Source organism: Chlorocebus sabaeus, chromosome 1 (genome assembly GCF_047675955.1).
Source record: "Chlorocebus sabaeus isolate Y175 chromosome 1, mChlSab1.0.hap1, whole genome shotgun sequence".
In the NCBI taxonomy this organism is placed as follows: Eukaryota; Metazoa; Chordata; class Mammalia; order Primates; family Cercopithecidae; genus Chlorocebus; species Chlorocebus sabaeus.
The window spans coordinates 113,159,760-113,175,624 of NC_132904.1; the positions used below are offsets into that span (position 1 = coordinate 113,159,760).

At 39.4% G+C, this 15,865-nt stretch overlaps 1 protein-coding gene across 6 annotated transcripts in view; it reads right to left on the reverse strand.

Annotated features, from left to right (window-relative positions):
• The window catches only part of SIK3 (SIK family kinase 3), a 266,463-nt gene that overhangs the window by 86,207 nt on the left and 164,391 nt on the right, over window positions 1-15,865 (reverse strand). The gene's annotated exons all lie outside the window — the stretch shown is intronic.

Consider the following 15,865-nt stretch of genomic DNA (forward strand, 5'->3'; position numbering starts at 1 on the left):
TTCTTTATCAAACCAATAACACATATAGGTCATGACAGCTAGTGTGATTAGAAATGTCAGCTATGATACAGTTGCTCTGTTAGAAATGTCTAATGGCCTCATGAGCACTGTCCTTTAATCAACTGATCTAGCTGGGAAGAGGACATATTTGCCATCCTAAGCATCCTGAGATAGTAGGAAAGTGAAAACTGAGGGAATACAGATAAATATATTGTGATTTATCAACAGTAGTTTTGGTAAGAATACACAATTGTTTTGGTGACATCTCACTCCCTCTCAGGACCAGTCAGGTGTATCTTTCCTTCACCACAAAGAGGAAGTTCAGGGTGGCACATATTTACTAGCAATAACTGCCAAGACTGAGCGCTTGTGGCAAGAAATGGCAGGGGAGAAGGCTGAAGAAGGGGAGCTAGATGCCAGCCCATCTACAGAGCAGATTGTAAAATAATTCAAACTGCATTCTGACCACAAGGTATATAACATTTGGGAATGCAAATACGATAGTCACTTTAAGAACGTATCTTATATGTAGATAATATAAATCATTTAAAAAGATCCTCTAAGGAATTACTGTAATTTTTGTTCACCACACACAAGGCTTTTGAAGCATCTCCCTCAAAAATACAAGTCATTGTTATAGCCAAGATTACCAATTTAATAGAAAAAAAAAAAGGAGAAAATAAGAAGTCTTCCACTTAGCAGTTAAAAGGACTAGAATCGAGCTTTCCCCAGGAGGTCAGAGGTGGGGATAAGTAAGCTCCCACTCGGGTGTGTTTAGGCTTCCAGTGAGGTCTGCTATGAACTTTAAACAACACGAAGTCCAAACTAGGGGCAGTAACTTAACAGAAGCTGTGAAAGAACTGGCCGTCCATCAGAGGTAGAGCGCTGTTTTAAGAGGCCATTTTATAACAGTACCTGCTCCTTTGACCCCCTATTTCTCTTAACCCAAGGCCTAATTATTCTAATAATATGTTTTAGTTGCTAAACCTTGTCTAATTAAAGAGCTTTGAAGAGACAGCTATTCTTGAGAAACATAAAAATAAACCCTTATGAAGGTTTACCATCAGAAGCTCATTTGGCCAAGCTACCCATTAATTAAAATGCCCAAGAGACATTCGTCTGGCAGTAAATACTAATTACCAGAACACATCAAAGCGCTTCTTAAATGCTGCAGAATGACTAATTTCACAATTTCCAAAATAAGTGATTTTCTTTTATTAAGAAACTCTTTATAAATTTCTAAGTACCTTGTTTTCCTAAAGTGATTGGAAAGTTCTCAAAACTGTTATACAGGCCAGAGCTGCTGGAATGCAGCCTAGTTCTGTTTTATCTCTATAGTGACACATCAGTTGTCCCTGGACAAATCATTTATCCTGCCAATATCCCCGCCTCTTGATCTTCTAAATACAAGTAAACTCTGTTCCATGCTATACCCAAAGGAAGAACAGAATATTTGGGAATAAACGCGTACTCTGATTAAGAGTATCACATGTCAAAACTTTAACTTTCAAAGATGTTGCAAAAGACATTTTTGAAAAGGTCCACTCAATACTACATAGGGAATACTTAAGCATCTAGTTAATAGAGCACAAAGTCCTTCAGGATTCTGTAGAGCTTAAAGGTGATTTTCTATACATCGAATGTCCCTGTTAATAGTTCTGGTTAAAAGGTGTCTGTAAGAGTGCACTGGGTAATACAGCTTAAACTATAATACGTTCCCCAAAGTTACCTTCAGTACCCCTATAGTTATAGATACAAAGAAGACAAACAAATCACTTTTTTTTTTCCCCTGGACTCCAAATACACTTACGGAACAAATCACTTTTTTTTTTTTTTTTTTAAGTGTTTGCATTAGATATTTGCTCCCAGTCATTGTGTTTGGGGTTCAAGTTTTCTTCTCTTTGGGAGCACTGTGCTCTTCACATGCAAGCCCCTCCCAGTGGCTCAGTCGCATTCAGACTCAGCCTCTCCTCTGATTTTTGCCCATCTTATCCCCCCAACCCCTACTCCCACAGGTTTGCTTTCACTGTAAACCCACGAGGTCTAGTGGGTGTGCCAGGAAGCCAGTGGCCTGCAGTGGTTTTCAGTCCATGCTGAAAATCGCCTTTCAGCTGCCTGCTGACAAATGGCTGCTTTATATTCGTATATGCTCTAGAGGCAGGCAGCAAACATTCTTCAAGTTCAAACGTGATATTTAACTTTCAGTGAAGAAATCCAGAGCTGTAGCCCAGCCTGGACTTAATACATAGTCACAGCATTTTAACAAATACTGCAGTACTTTCAGAAGGCAAATGAAACCAAATGGCTTCTGAATCCACTCAATATGCAAAGCAAAATACATGTTGAACCTTGTCAGGATAAACTCAAATTGCAAGGAACTCTAGAGTTGTTCTGCTTCTTCCAGGCAATTCAGTGAACTAGCTCTCCTAAATACTGAGCCACAAATACTACCCATATCCTCATCCCAATCATCCACACTGCAGCCATGCCCTCAGCTAGAGTTCTGCCCCCTCCCCACCCCCACCAATCTAAACAAACTTCAATTAGACACCTGCTGTGTAAAGTCAAGTCCACCACACTAAGCTTTTTTCACCATCAATCAACTACTTATCTATTTAGTTGCCATTATAGGCCTGGGACAAATTTAAAGTTTTCTTTGACCACAGCTTCACTCCAAACATGTACCCAGACAGGGATGAGGTGACTCTCGGCTAAAAGGGGAAAAAAATGGCTCTCCTGTTTCAAGTGCTTTTCATAAGTAAAAGGAGTTTAAATTCTCTTTCTCACTTTCCCATGACCATGATTTGGCATTGGTCTTCTTTAATCTTTTTGGTCTGCCCTTCCTTGCAAAATGAAAAGAAGTAACTGATACTAAGAGATTTACAGACCCCACAAAGAGTAATATTGTTAGAAGTAGAGGAAATTGATTTTGAAGTTTCTAAAGCATTAGAGCACCGCAGGTAAGTTTGCTTCAGAATTCACTGTTTGTAATTTTGTCCCGATCTTACTCAGGAAGAAAATATCTTGTGGTACTTTTAGGTTCTGACCTTTCAAAGAGCAAAAATACACAGAAGCCAGTCTTAGCTTCCCTAGGCCAGCTTCAGTGGAGTGTCAGAGGTATGCCACTAATGGGATAGTGGTGGGGAGCCAACATTTCTTAAAATAAGTCACTTTTCCACTCTAAACAGACAGTGTCTCCATTTGTCTGCTAAGTCTACAACTCATAGCTGATGCAAAACACTAGCTGAAAATGAACATACCCTGACAGCAGGATGAGCAATAGGCAGAAACATCACAATTCAGTGAAGAATTAACCCAGCCTAGAAAGGGGGAAAGGCAGTATGTGTGCTCATCTTCATCTTAGGTGACTACCTGAAAAAAGTTCTGCCAATTCCAAACTAACCACAGCTAGTAGTTATTTGCTTTGCCACTCAGTTCTATCATTTCTTCTTCCTATACCCATGGAAACGACTTCCTGTTTATCAAACAAATGCTTCTTTCCAAAAAAGTAGGGCGAGGCCAAGCTAACACAGCTCCCCCTAAGCAGGTTAATAAGAGTGCACTCACTTTCATATGCCATTGTCCTCTAACTCCCAGGCGCGGCTGCCACTGACCAGAGGAAGACGGTTTGTCATTTTGTCTTCCTTGCCAAGAATCCAACTACCTCTTACCGGGCTTCTTGACTTGTTGCTGCTTCTTGTTACTATCTCTTTTCTTCGCTTTTCCATTGACCAGGCCAAAAACTTTTATGGCATCTTTCATTCTTCTCTTTCTCTCACACCCTGCATCCTCTCCATCGGCAAATTCTATTAACTCTACATTCAAATTATATCCAGAATCCAACTATTTCTCATCCGTGTCTTCACTCCACTCTAGTGCCACCAGCCTCATTTAACAGCAACTACCTTGCTGCTAGATTTCTGCAAAAATCTCATAGGATTACTCCTCAAAAGAGCAGCAAAGGTAGTAATATTTTCTTTAAAACTTTTTATTTTGAGATAATTATAGATTCACAGGAAATTGCAAAGACAGTGCAGAGAGGTCCCGTGTACCCTTTGCCCAGTGTCCTCCAATGGTTAAATCTTATATAATTGTAGAACGATATCAAAACCCAGAATTTGACATGGGTACAATATGTATGTATAGTTCTATGTCACTTTATCACATGTGTAGATTTGTGGAACAACCACTGCAATTACTACAATAGCAATGACAACTATTAGGACTCAGTCATTACTGAGTACTCTTCCCCTGTTCAATTTTTTGTATCCAAAAAAGATACAAAAATATTTCACCACCACACATATCTCCTTTGCACTACCCCTATACAGTCACGCTTGTTCCTCTATGCCCCACCATCCCTAACTCCTAGAAACCACTAATCTGTTTTCCATTTATGTAATTTCATCATTTTAAGAACACTATATAAACAGAATCATACAGTCAGCGACCTTTTGAGATTGGCTTTTTTATTTTCTTGTGTTTGTTTGTTTTTTGAGACAGAGTCATTCAAGCTGGATTGCAGTGGCAAGATCACGGCTCACTGCAGCCTTGACCTCCTACCACCTCAGCCTCCCAAGCAGCTAGGACTACAAGCATCTGCTACCATGCCTAGCTAATTATTTAGAGATGGGGTTTCACCAAGTTGACCAAGCTGGTCTCAAACTCATGGGCTCAAGTGATATTCCTGCCCAAGCCTTCCAAAGTGTTGGGATTACAGGCATGAGCCACCATGCCTGGCCTGATATTTTTAGTCACCATAATGTCCTTAAGACCCATCCAAGTTGATGTGTCTATTAACCATTTGCTTCTTTTTTTTTTTTTCTTGAGGCAGAGTCTCACTCTGTCACCCAGGATGGAGTGCAGTGGCACAATCTTGGCTCACTGCAACCTCCACCTCCTGGGTTCAAGTGATTCTCCTGCCTCAGCCTCCCGAGTAGCTGGGACTACAGGCGTGCGCCACCACACCCGTCCAATTTTTGTATTTTCAGTAGAGACAGGGTTTCACCATATTGGCCAGGCTGGTCTCGAACTCCTGATCCGCCCGCCTCAACCTCCCAAAGTGCTGGGATTACAGGCGTGAGCCACCGCACCTGGCCCCATTTGCTGGTTTTTACTGCTGAGTAGTATAGCATGGAATAGATGTACAAGAGTTTCCTTATCCATTCACCCACTGAAGGACATTTTGGTTGTTTCCAGTTCTTAGCTATTACAAAGAAAGCTGCTATCAACAATGAAACAATTGTGTAAAGAATTTTATATGAATATATGTTTGCATTTTCTCTTTTCTTTCTTCCTCTCTTTCTCTTTCAAGAGACAAGGTCTTGCTCTGTTGCCCGCGTTGGAGTGCAGTGGCTCGATCATGGCTCACTGCAGCCTCAAACTCCTACACTCAAACAATTAAGTCTGCATTTCTATGTAGCAGGGTAATTCTTTCAAATTTTAAATAAGATCACATCATTTTTCCTGTCAAACCCTCCAATGGGTTCCCAGCTCATGACCTCTGACCTCACCTTCTTTCCCTGGCTCTCTCATCCTACTATTCCACATATGCCACCTTGCTATTTCTCAAACACAGCAGAAATACTCCTGCCACAGGGCCTTTGTTCTTTCTATTCTTTCTACTTGAAATGATCCTCCCCAAATAGCTGCATGATCTTTTACAAAAGTATAACCTTCTCAGAGAGGTCTTCCCCATCTCCATTGTCAGCTTACCTCCTGATATTTCAATTGCATATTCACTTCCCCTCTGCACCTTATCATTTCCAACAAATGACACATTCTACCTACTTCGTTTGTGTATTACCTGTCTTCTACACTAGGAAACAAGCTCCATGAGGGCAGGCATTCTTGCCATTTTGTTCAATACTGTATCTAGTACAAGGAACGGTATCTGACACATATTAAGCACTTAATAAGTATCTATTAAAAGAACAAAAGATGATTGAACACATTCCTATCCCTGTTTATTAAAACTATTTCCTGAACCTTAGATTTTATTAGCAAAATGAATGCTAAAAGGTATTGAGTCTTCCCAACTAATCCAAAAAGGCACACTAACATATATGACCTATCTTCATATATCCAAGTCTGTACTTGGTATACAAGCAAAAAGCACACTAAATTTTCTTCTGTCTCTTCCAAACAAACTAAACTTTTCCTTGAGAGTTTTGAGAAAACACAATTTCTTTGTGAAACACATTATCACAGGATATGCTTTAGTTTTGAAAATGTGGAACTAGAACTATTTTAATTTTTTCTATGCCTCATTATTACACATAAAATCGTACTCTGCCTATGATGGATACTTAATAATTATAGATTAGGCCAGGCAATGGTGGTTCACGCCTATAATCCCAGCACTTAAAGACCAGCCTGAGCAGCAAAGCAAGACCCCACTGCTACAAACAATTTAAAAATCAGCCAGGCATAGGCCGGGCATGGTGGCTCACGTCTATAATCCCAGCACTTTGGGAGGCAGAGGTAGGTGGATCACCTGAGGTCAGGAGTTCGAGAGCAGCCTGGCCAACATGGCAAAACCTCATCTCTACTCAAAATACAAAAAAAAAATTAGCCAGGTGTGGTGGCACATGCCTATAGTACCAGCTACTTGGGAGGCTGAGGCAGAAGAATCGCTTGAACCTGGGAGACAGAGGTGGCAGGGAGCCGAGATCATGCCACTGCACTCCAGCATGGGCGACAGAGTGAGACCCAGTCTCAGAAAACAAACAAACAAAATCAGTCAGGCATGGTGGTATGCAGCTAGTAATCTGTTGAGAGGCTGAGGCAGGAGGATCACTTGAACCCAGGAGTTTGAGGCTTCAGTGAGCTATGATCATGTCACTGCACTCCAGCCTGGGCAACAAGGCAAGACTCTATATTTGAACTACTATTAACAATGATAAATTATTATTAACGATGTTAATTACTTATTAATTTATTATTATAAATTAACTCAAGGAATACCAATGAGAGAAGAGACTATAAGCTTTTACAAAAACACTTTTTTTACTCTTCATTTTGCTATTAAACGAGGTTTGTAAACTACACACTTTTTAAGTTGTCTTCATAAAAAACATGCTATCCTTTGCATATCAAGTCCATTCACAGTAATGTATAAGGAAGGATTTGTTTTCTTATGGCTTCTTAAAAAGTATTTCTAGACTAAGCATAAACCCAGGCAGCCTTTGAAATAGAATCTCATATCTTACAAAAGGCCTTTCAAAAATGTTATTCAAGTTTTCTCATATAGTGCCAATGTTTCTCATGCTGCACCAAGGTATTAGCAATAGTTGGTTTGCTGATCTTGTAACAGAGGTTCTAACCAGATGCTAGTATAATCTGCATGCTCCAAGTCAACAGAGGCACCTTTTGATTTTTTAAAATATTGACTATCAAAATGTTGCAATCCTAGCTCTAACTAGTCTTCCAAAGGGAACAGCTCAAGGGACACGTCTCTAGGGAATTTTATCTAGCATGAGATGGTAACTAACGCCAATACATAAGGCTAACGGCTTCCAAATTCACTGTTTCTAGTCACTTAACCTCCTGAGCTCCAAAATCCTGTTTTCAAATGTCTATTGAAAAACTTCATCTAGGTGTCATAAAGATATCTAAATTTAGGTCAGGTGTGGTGGCTCACACCTGTGATCCCAGCACATTGGGAGGCCAAGGTGGGAGGATCACTTGAGTCCAGGAGTTCAAGATCAGCCTGGGCAACATAGCGAGATCCCATCTTTATTTTTATAATTAAAAAAAATTTGAAAGATATATAAATTTAACATGGACAAAACTGAACTAATGTTCTCTTTGTTTGTTTGTTTGAGATGGAGACTCACTTTGTCATCCAGGCTGAAGTGGGGTGGTGCGATCTCGGCTCACCACAACCTCTGCCTCCCAGGTTCAAGTGATTCTCCTATCTCAGCCTCCCAAGTCACTGGGACAACAGGTGCCACCAGGCCCAGCTAATTTTTGTATTTTTAGTAGAGATGGGGTTCCACCATGTTGGTCAGGCTGGTCTCAAACTCTTTACCTCAAGTGATCCACCTACCTCGGCCTCCCAAAGTGCTAGGATTACAGGCATGAGCCAACGTGCCTGGCCTGAACTAATGTTCTCTTTATTTTCCTGCTGTAACCTAGTTCTCCTCCTCAATCCCTTTTACGCTCATCTAGATGTCCATGAAAGAAACTCTGGAATCATCTTCAACTCCTCTTTCTTCCCCACTCTTAACATCCAGTTACTTACACAATATGCCAAATTTTCGACTTATATTGAAACAGTATGCCTCCTCCTCTCCATCCTTCATGTTTCCCTTTCTTCCATCATTCTTTACATTGTCACCAGTTATTCTAACACATTTCTTTGGTCGTCTCATTCATCTAACTTAGAACTCTTCAACAACATCTCATAGCCTACAATATATAGTTCTAATTCATAAACATGGTTCACTTGTATGTGTACTTGCTGTTTCACCAACAAGCTGTACGCTTTGCTCAGGGTTTTACTTCTTTCTGGAATGCCCGTCTCCTATTCTCATTCCCATCCCCACCTGAACTTTGGAATTCAAGGTTATCCTTTAAACTCCAGCTTAAAGGTTGTTTCTCTGAAGCTAACCCTAATCTACTCACCTGTCCGAGAAAAACTGCTCCATAATTTGTGTCTAATGACATTTAGTCTATCTGCCTCTATGACTTCAGTGAACAACTACATTACAATAATTTCTTATCCTGTGTGTCTTCCCTTCCAGCCCATGGATTTTTGGTCTATGGATAGGTTTATATCCACGAAGCACTGCAAGACGTAGAAAAATATGTAGAGTGTGTTTGTTTGTGTAGGAAGGAAGGGAAAATACAAATATGCATGTGTATGTATGTGTGTATATTTATTTAGATTTGCCAAAAGGAATAATGTTAAATAAATGGTTACTTATGGAAAAGGTGTGGAAGCCAGACATATGAATGCACCCTGTTTTATAGCTTTAACTTTGGAAACAAGTAATGTCTTACATAATCGAAACAATTCAGAATTGAATCAAACAGAAGAAACACTTCTAAAAATTGAAAGCTACTGTAAAAAAGTCAGTAGATTCATGGTACATAATACCTAACTGTAAGTAAAGCTAAAGTATTCTGCTAGAGCAGCCCAACTAGACTAAGACAATTCTTCATGGGATATATCCTAAGAACAAAAAGAACCACAAGTCTCCTTATTATTTGTAATACTACTGGTACTGTTTTCAATCAATCAGTCTCTCCCCTCATTCACATCAAAAAAGTGATTATGTTAAAGTCATCTGGAACCACAATTTTCAACACAAAAGAAAAGAGAACTAGAGATAATATTTAAGAAATAAAAATGCTGAAATCTTACATTTTAATTGGAATGTTAGTATAAACTCGTTTCATTTTCCTCTCTATTAAAAATACATATTTCATAGCTCTGTCCCCTCCTCAAAGCAATCATAACCCAGCAGCACTAACGAGGATCCCTGAGACCCATATTCTGGTCTTTAAATGTTATTTTCCATTTAAAGAAACCAGAGTTGGCCGGGCCACAGTGGCTCATGCCTGTAATCCCAGCGCTCTGGGAGGCCGAGATAAGCGGATCACTTGAGGCCAGAAGTTCAAGACCAGCTTGGCCAACATGGTGAAACCCCGTCTCAACTAAAAACACAAAAATTAGCTGGGCGCGCGGTGGTGTGTGCCTGTAGTCACAGCTACTCGGGAGGCTGAGGCAGGAGAATAGCTTGAACCTGGGAGGTGGAGGCTGCCGTGAGCCAAGATCACACCACTGCACTCCAGCCTCAGCAACAGAGCGAAACTCTATCTCAAGAAGAGGAGAGAGGAGGGGAGGGGAAGGGAGGGGAGGTAAGGGGAGGTAAGGGGAAAGGAAAGAGAAGAAACCCAGAGCTCCTAGGAGAAACGTTTGATTCCATGTCTGGGACAGGAGATGTTCAAGATAAGCATAGGACATCTTGCCTAAAAGCAACAAAAATATCAGACTATTGAGTTCACATCAAAAGGACACAGCAGTCAGCCTGAAGAGGCTCCAGGCTCCCGTGGGCTAAGTGGAATAATTTCAGTATCAAAAGAAGAATGACTCAATGGACTGAAGCACATAAAATATACTAAAATCCATAATTGCACAACTATATTACAAAATAGAAAACTAACTTCCTTAGTCTCCACTGGAGATTGCTAGAGAACCAATTCATTATTCTAAAAACTGACACAAACAGGAAAGGAAAGAATCAAGCATTTATCTTGTCATTGCTACAGTTTCTAAGTAGTTTATAAGGCAAAGTTCTTTACAGAAGAATAATAACTCATAAATGTAGAATGAATGAGAGAATTCAAATAATCATTTTGCAACTTCTTTTTTTTTTTTTTTTTTTTTTTTAAGACAAGTCTCGCTCTGTTACCCAGGCTGTAGTGCAATGGCGCAGTCTTGGCTCACTGCAACCTCTGCCTCCTGGGTTCAAGCGATTCTCCTGCCTCAGCCTCCCGAGTAGCTGGGACTACAGGTATGCATCAACACGCCCGGCTAATTTTTGTATTTTCAATAGAGACGAGGTTTCACCATGTTGGTCAGGCTGGTCTGAAACTCCTGACCTCATGATCCACCTGTCTCAGCCTCCCAAAGTGCTGGTTTTACAGGCATGAGCCACCAAGCCTGGCCTTGCAACTTCTAATGAAATAGCTAGGCAACTAAATGACAGGAGTAGGTAAAACATTAGGTAAAAGATTGATGGGAAACTTTATAAAGGATCAATCTGGTGAACAATAACTAAACCTGAAGATTATTCTAAGTATCACTAAAAGTGGGAAAACCAGATATTATACAACTCCTGAAGAAGTGATGCAATAAAAAACTATGGAGCACTCCTGCTTCCCCTCCAAAAACTGAACTAACCAAATTCCTAAATGTAACTTCCACTTTCCAAGAAACACTGAACTACAGGAACATGTTGAATGACACAATAAAGATATGATCAGCCAAATTCCAAATGTAGGACACTTTTTAAGACAATCCATAGCATAACCATAGCATAGAAAAAAAAGTAAATGTTTGTAGGGAAGAGATGAGGTTGTTACAGATTATTTAAAAATTTAGATTATAAAAAATTTAAGACATTTTTCAACTCAATGGATGTATGGATTTGTTGCATCGTAATTTGTACAAACTATAAGAAGATGTTTTGAAACGTGCAGAAAGCTAAACATGCCCTGGCTATTACATGATAGTAAGGAATTACTATTAACGCTGTTGTACGTAAGAATGGTATTGTAGACTGTAGTTTTGATTATAAATTTACTTTACCTAACTATAGAAGCTGGGCTGTTTGTAGACACTGGATAATAACAAACACAGGGTTACGATTCTTCAGAGAAAGTAAATGCTAATGTAGGAGCCAGGCAAAAATATTCCTTTTTTTTTTTTTTTTTTTTTTTTTTTTGAGACAGAGTCTCACTCTGTTGCCCAGGCTGGAGTACAGTGGTGAGATCTTGGCTCACTGCAACCTCCACTTCCCATATTCAAGTGATTCTTGTACCTCAGCTTCCCGAGTAGGTGGAACTAGGTGTGTGCCACCACGCCCAGCTAATTTTTGTATTTTTTAGTAAAGATGGGGTTTCAACATGTTGGCCAGGCTGGTCTTGATCTCCTAACCTCAAGTGATCTGCCCGTCTCAGCCTCCCAAAGTGCTGGGATTACAGGAGTGAGCCACCACACCTGGCCCTTTGGGATTTATATACACTCAATACAGCAAAAATAACTTGATTTGTTCTCTGGGGCTCTTATTTTTATGTCATGGTAGAAATGACTGGATGATCAGACCATAAATGAATGTTTTACTATAAAGTGAAGTCAAAGCACGGGTGGCTTCCTCATACATCCTGAGCCAGTTACAATATAAATGCTGGTCACAGACCCGCCCCCGCCAGCTACCCTCCTTCATCCATGCGTCTCTTCACTTGCATGTTTCTGGCGGGGGCATTTAAAAAAAAAAAAAAAAAAAGGATAAATAAATAAATGTTAGTCATATCTGATATTAAGAAAACAGAACAAAAAATGAATAATAATAAATGGGAAATTAATTAGGGAAATAAATGTAAGTCAATTATTCTGATTCAGAGTGACTAAAGTTCAGTAGCATGGTTGGTTACTTGCTTCTGTTAGGAAAGCCTTAGAAAATAGCTAAGTTTTGTTTGTTTGTTTGTTTTGTTTTGATTTTTTTGAGACGGAGCCTCGCTCTGTCCCCCAGGCTGGAGTGCAGTGGCGCAATCTCAGCTCACAGCAAGCTCTGCCTCCTGGATTCAGGCCATTCTCCTGCCTCAGCCTCCTGAGTAGCTGGGATTACAGGCACCCACCACCATGCTCAGCTAATTTTTTGTATTTTCAGTAGAGACGGGGTTTCACCGTATTAGCCAGGATGGTGTCAATCTCCTGACCTCGTGATCCGCCCGCCTCAGCCTCCCAAAGTGCTGGAATTACAGGCTTGAGCCACTGCACCTGGCCGAAAATAGCCAAGTTTTTTTTACAATCAAAGGAGTAAATAACCTAGTGGGAAAATGGTAGTTTAGTTGTGAAGATATAAAGGATGCTGAGGATTAAATAAAAACATGTAAAAGAAAAAAAAAAATCCACAACAAACCAGTACATAGTAGTGTTCAAATAAATGTGTTGTATGCTTGAACTTCCAGGCAGTCACAAGATAAAATAACCTATGTGAATCACTTAACACAGTATCTTGTACACAATGGTTATGCAAGTTAGTCTTTCTGATCCTCTGTCCTAATAGTTCTTAAGTGACCCATGGCATCAATGAATGGCCTTGTGAGAAGTTCAGGGTTCCATACATGTTGGCACCATTAAGAAATGTTATTTTTAAGACACTGAGAATGTTCATAATAAATCATACACTTTTCAACAGACTCCTCTCAAATTAGTAATTTGTTTTAAATGCCCATGAGTTCTGCCTGGTATTCAGGAAACTTAACTTGATAAAGTACTGGATTTATGACTTCATGGTCTCAAATAGGAAGTTTGGGGATATATATCTGAAGATATCATAGTGTGGAAGTTTTAAATTATAAGTTTAGTGGTTTACAAAACTAACCAGTTTCTCAATTCTGTTTGTATCATTAAACAAACCCACATTGTCATCACTGCTCCTTCATAATACAAGGCTGAATAGTATGTAAAAATAAACTTGATAAGTCAATTGAATGAGTAACAAATACTCATTAAATAACCAATTACTGAAGTCTATTTATTACACTGCTTAGAATTCATAATCTTCAATATGTCTTTCTCTATACAGTTACCCAAAAAAGGTGCTTTCCCCCCGTCAAAAACTCATTTAACTAAAATGTTATTAAATAACATGCAAATTCCATGCTTGATTTGGTTATATTTCATTGTGACACAATAAAATACATTTAGTGAGTGCCTACTATATGTTAGACACTACATTAAACAAGGAAGACACAGATGAATAAAACTTAGATGCCATAATCAGCAATTCAGTGAGGTTCTTTCATTCACTTAGTATTTTATTCAACTTATCAATAAATATTTATGGAACATGCATTCTCTCTGGGCACTATTTTAAGTATTGAAGATTTAGTAGGCAACAAAAATGACAAAGTCTTTAATGGCATGTAAATTTTATTGACTCAAGACAATAAAAAAAACAAATAAATATATGTCAGTTCATGATAAGAACCAAAAAAAAAGTGAAGCAGAGCAGTAGGCCAGTAGGAAGAATGAGATTTTTAGACAGCATGGTGAGCAGAGACCTCTCTAATGAGATAACACTTGATAAGAGACTCGTAAGAAACAGGAGAGACAGCCATGTGGATATGTGGGAAAAGAGTAATTCAGGAAGAAGAAATGGAATATATGAAGGTCTTAAAGCGGGAGCACAGCGAAGGCTTTAATGAAGAAGAAAGATGCCAATGTGAGAGGGAGAGTGCTAGGAGCTGCGGTGAGAGACAGCTGGAGACCAAATTATATAATCTTATAGGCCATAGTAGGAATTATAAATTTATTCCAAATAGATGGGAAAGCCAACAGAAGTAGCTGAGTAGTAAGGTCCCACTTGAATTTTAAAAGAATCCTTTTAGCTATAATAGGGGAATCAGGGCAGATTCAGAGAGACTATTTAAAGGCTACTGCAGTGATCTTAGCAAGACATGATTGTGGCTTAGACCAGATTGGTAGTGATGGAGGTGGTGATAAGTGATTGAATTCAGCATGTATAGTCTTCCCTCTCTATCTGTAGGCACCATATTCATGGATTCAACCAACCCCCTTGGAAAATAGTGAAGGAAAAAGAAATGGACTAGAGTCCAAATTACCAGTAAAAGACAGACTTAAAAATGAAAAAAAAAAATTACTTCAAAAAGTGCTATAGGAGAGGTATGTTCGAAGTGAAGAAAAAAAAGGCAATTAGCTATCTGGCAAAATCAGTGCAGAGTTCACAGGGGGAATAACATTTGAGACGGGTCACAAAAGTTAAGGAGGGACAAAGACGGCAAAGAAGAGCAGCAGGGTTTTTACATCAGGGCTGACACCTCCTATTGATAATCACTTTTCCAACCAACTCCTCTAAGACTAGCAATTCCTTTACAGGCCTCTTGAGGAAAAAAGGGACAATATTCCACCAGGGATTAGGAAGTAATGTAACCTCTTCAAGGTCACCATTAACAATACTATGCCATGTGCTTGGGCAGCTGGTATACTCCCTTTCTGCCTCTCTTGCCTTCACATTCATCTAAGACACTGACTGAAACCTCGTTTGTACTCTATTGCACCCTCCACTCAGATTCTGCCATCACCTAGGGAATGCGAACATCAATGAGGACAGCTTATTTGACAGTTTGCTTCATGATTCTTTTAGCGTTCTTTTTCTCCAGTGACCTAGAACTCTAGCAATGTATAGCAACTACTCCTATGGCCACATCTTTAAATTGTCTTTGCTTGATGTTATTTTACCTATGAAATTCTAAACTTCCCCCTCTCTTATCATAACCTTCTAAATTAGCACTATCAAATAAAATACAATGTGTGCCATTTATATAAGATTTTCTTGTAAGCACATTTAAAAGTTAAAAAAAAAAGCACTCATTTTGAAAATCAATACCTCACTTTAAACCAATACATCAAAAGATCATTTCAGAATGTAATCAATAAAAATAATAGCAATGAGATAGGGTACCTTCTTTTTTTCATACTAAGTCTTCAAAATCCACTGTGTATTTTATACTTTATAAGCATATCACAACTAAAATACTAAGTTGTCTACAGCCAAGGTGTAATGTAGTTTTATCAAAATAAGAGTTGTGTTTAATAGAAAAACGTTTTAGACTCTGCAGAGTGAAGAACTTGGCCTTGCCCAAAGAGAAGGCCCGGCCTTCCCTTGGCTTCTGGGAAGCAATCTCTGGGTTCTTGGAATGTTATGTCTGCTAGGAGTGTCTCTGTTTGTCTGGGAGCCTTGGGTCATGCCAGAGAGTCTAACAACATGATTTAGGCTGGGATTTGCCACACCCATATAGTCTCAGGGTAGAGGCTGGATATACATTGTTGGCTATACAACAGCGTGACTTGATGTGTGGGCTTTGGGTCACGAGCATCAGTTGACCGAGACACACAGATCAATCAAGTGAGCAATCAATCAATCAATCAGGCTTATGTAAAATAAAAACACTGAACACAGAGGGTCAGCTGGGCTTCTCTGACGGGTACTGCTCTGTACACAATGTAACACATCCATACCAGGAGTGTAACACATCCTGTATCCACATGGAAAGGACAACAAAAGTTCTGCATTTGGTACTTCTCCTGGACTCTGCACTTCCTTCC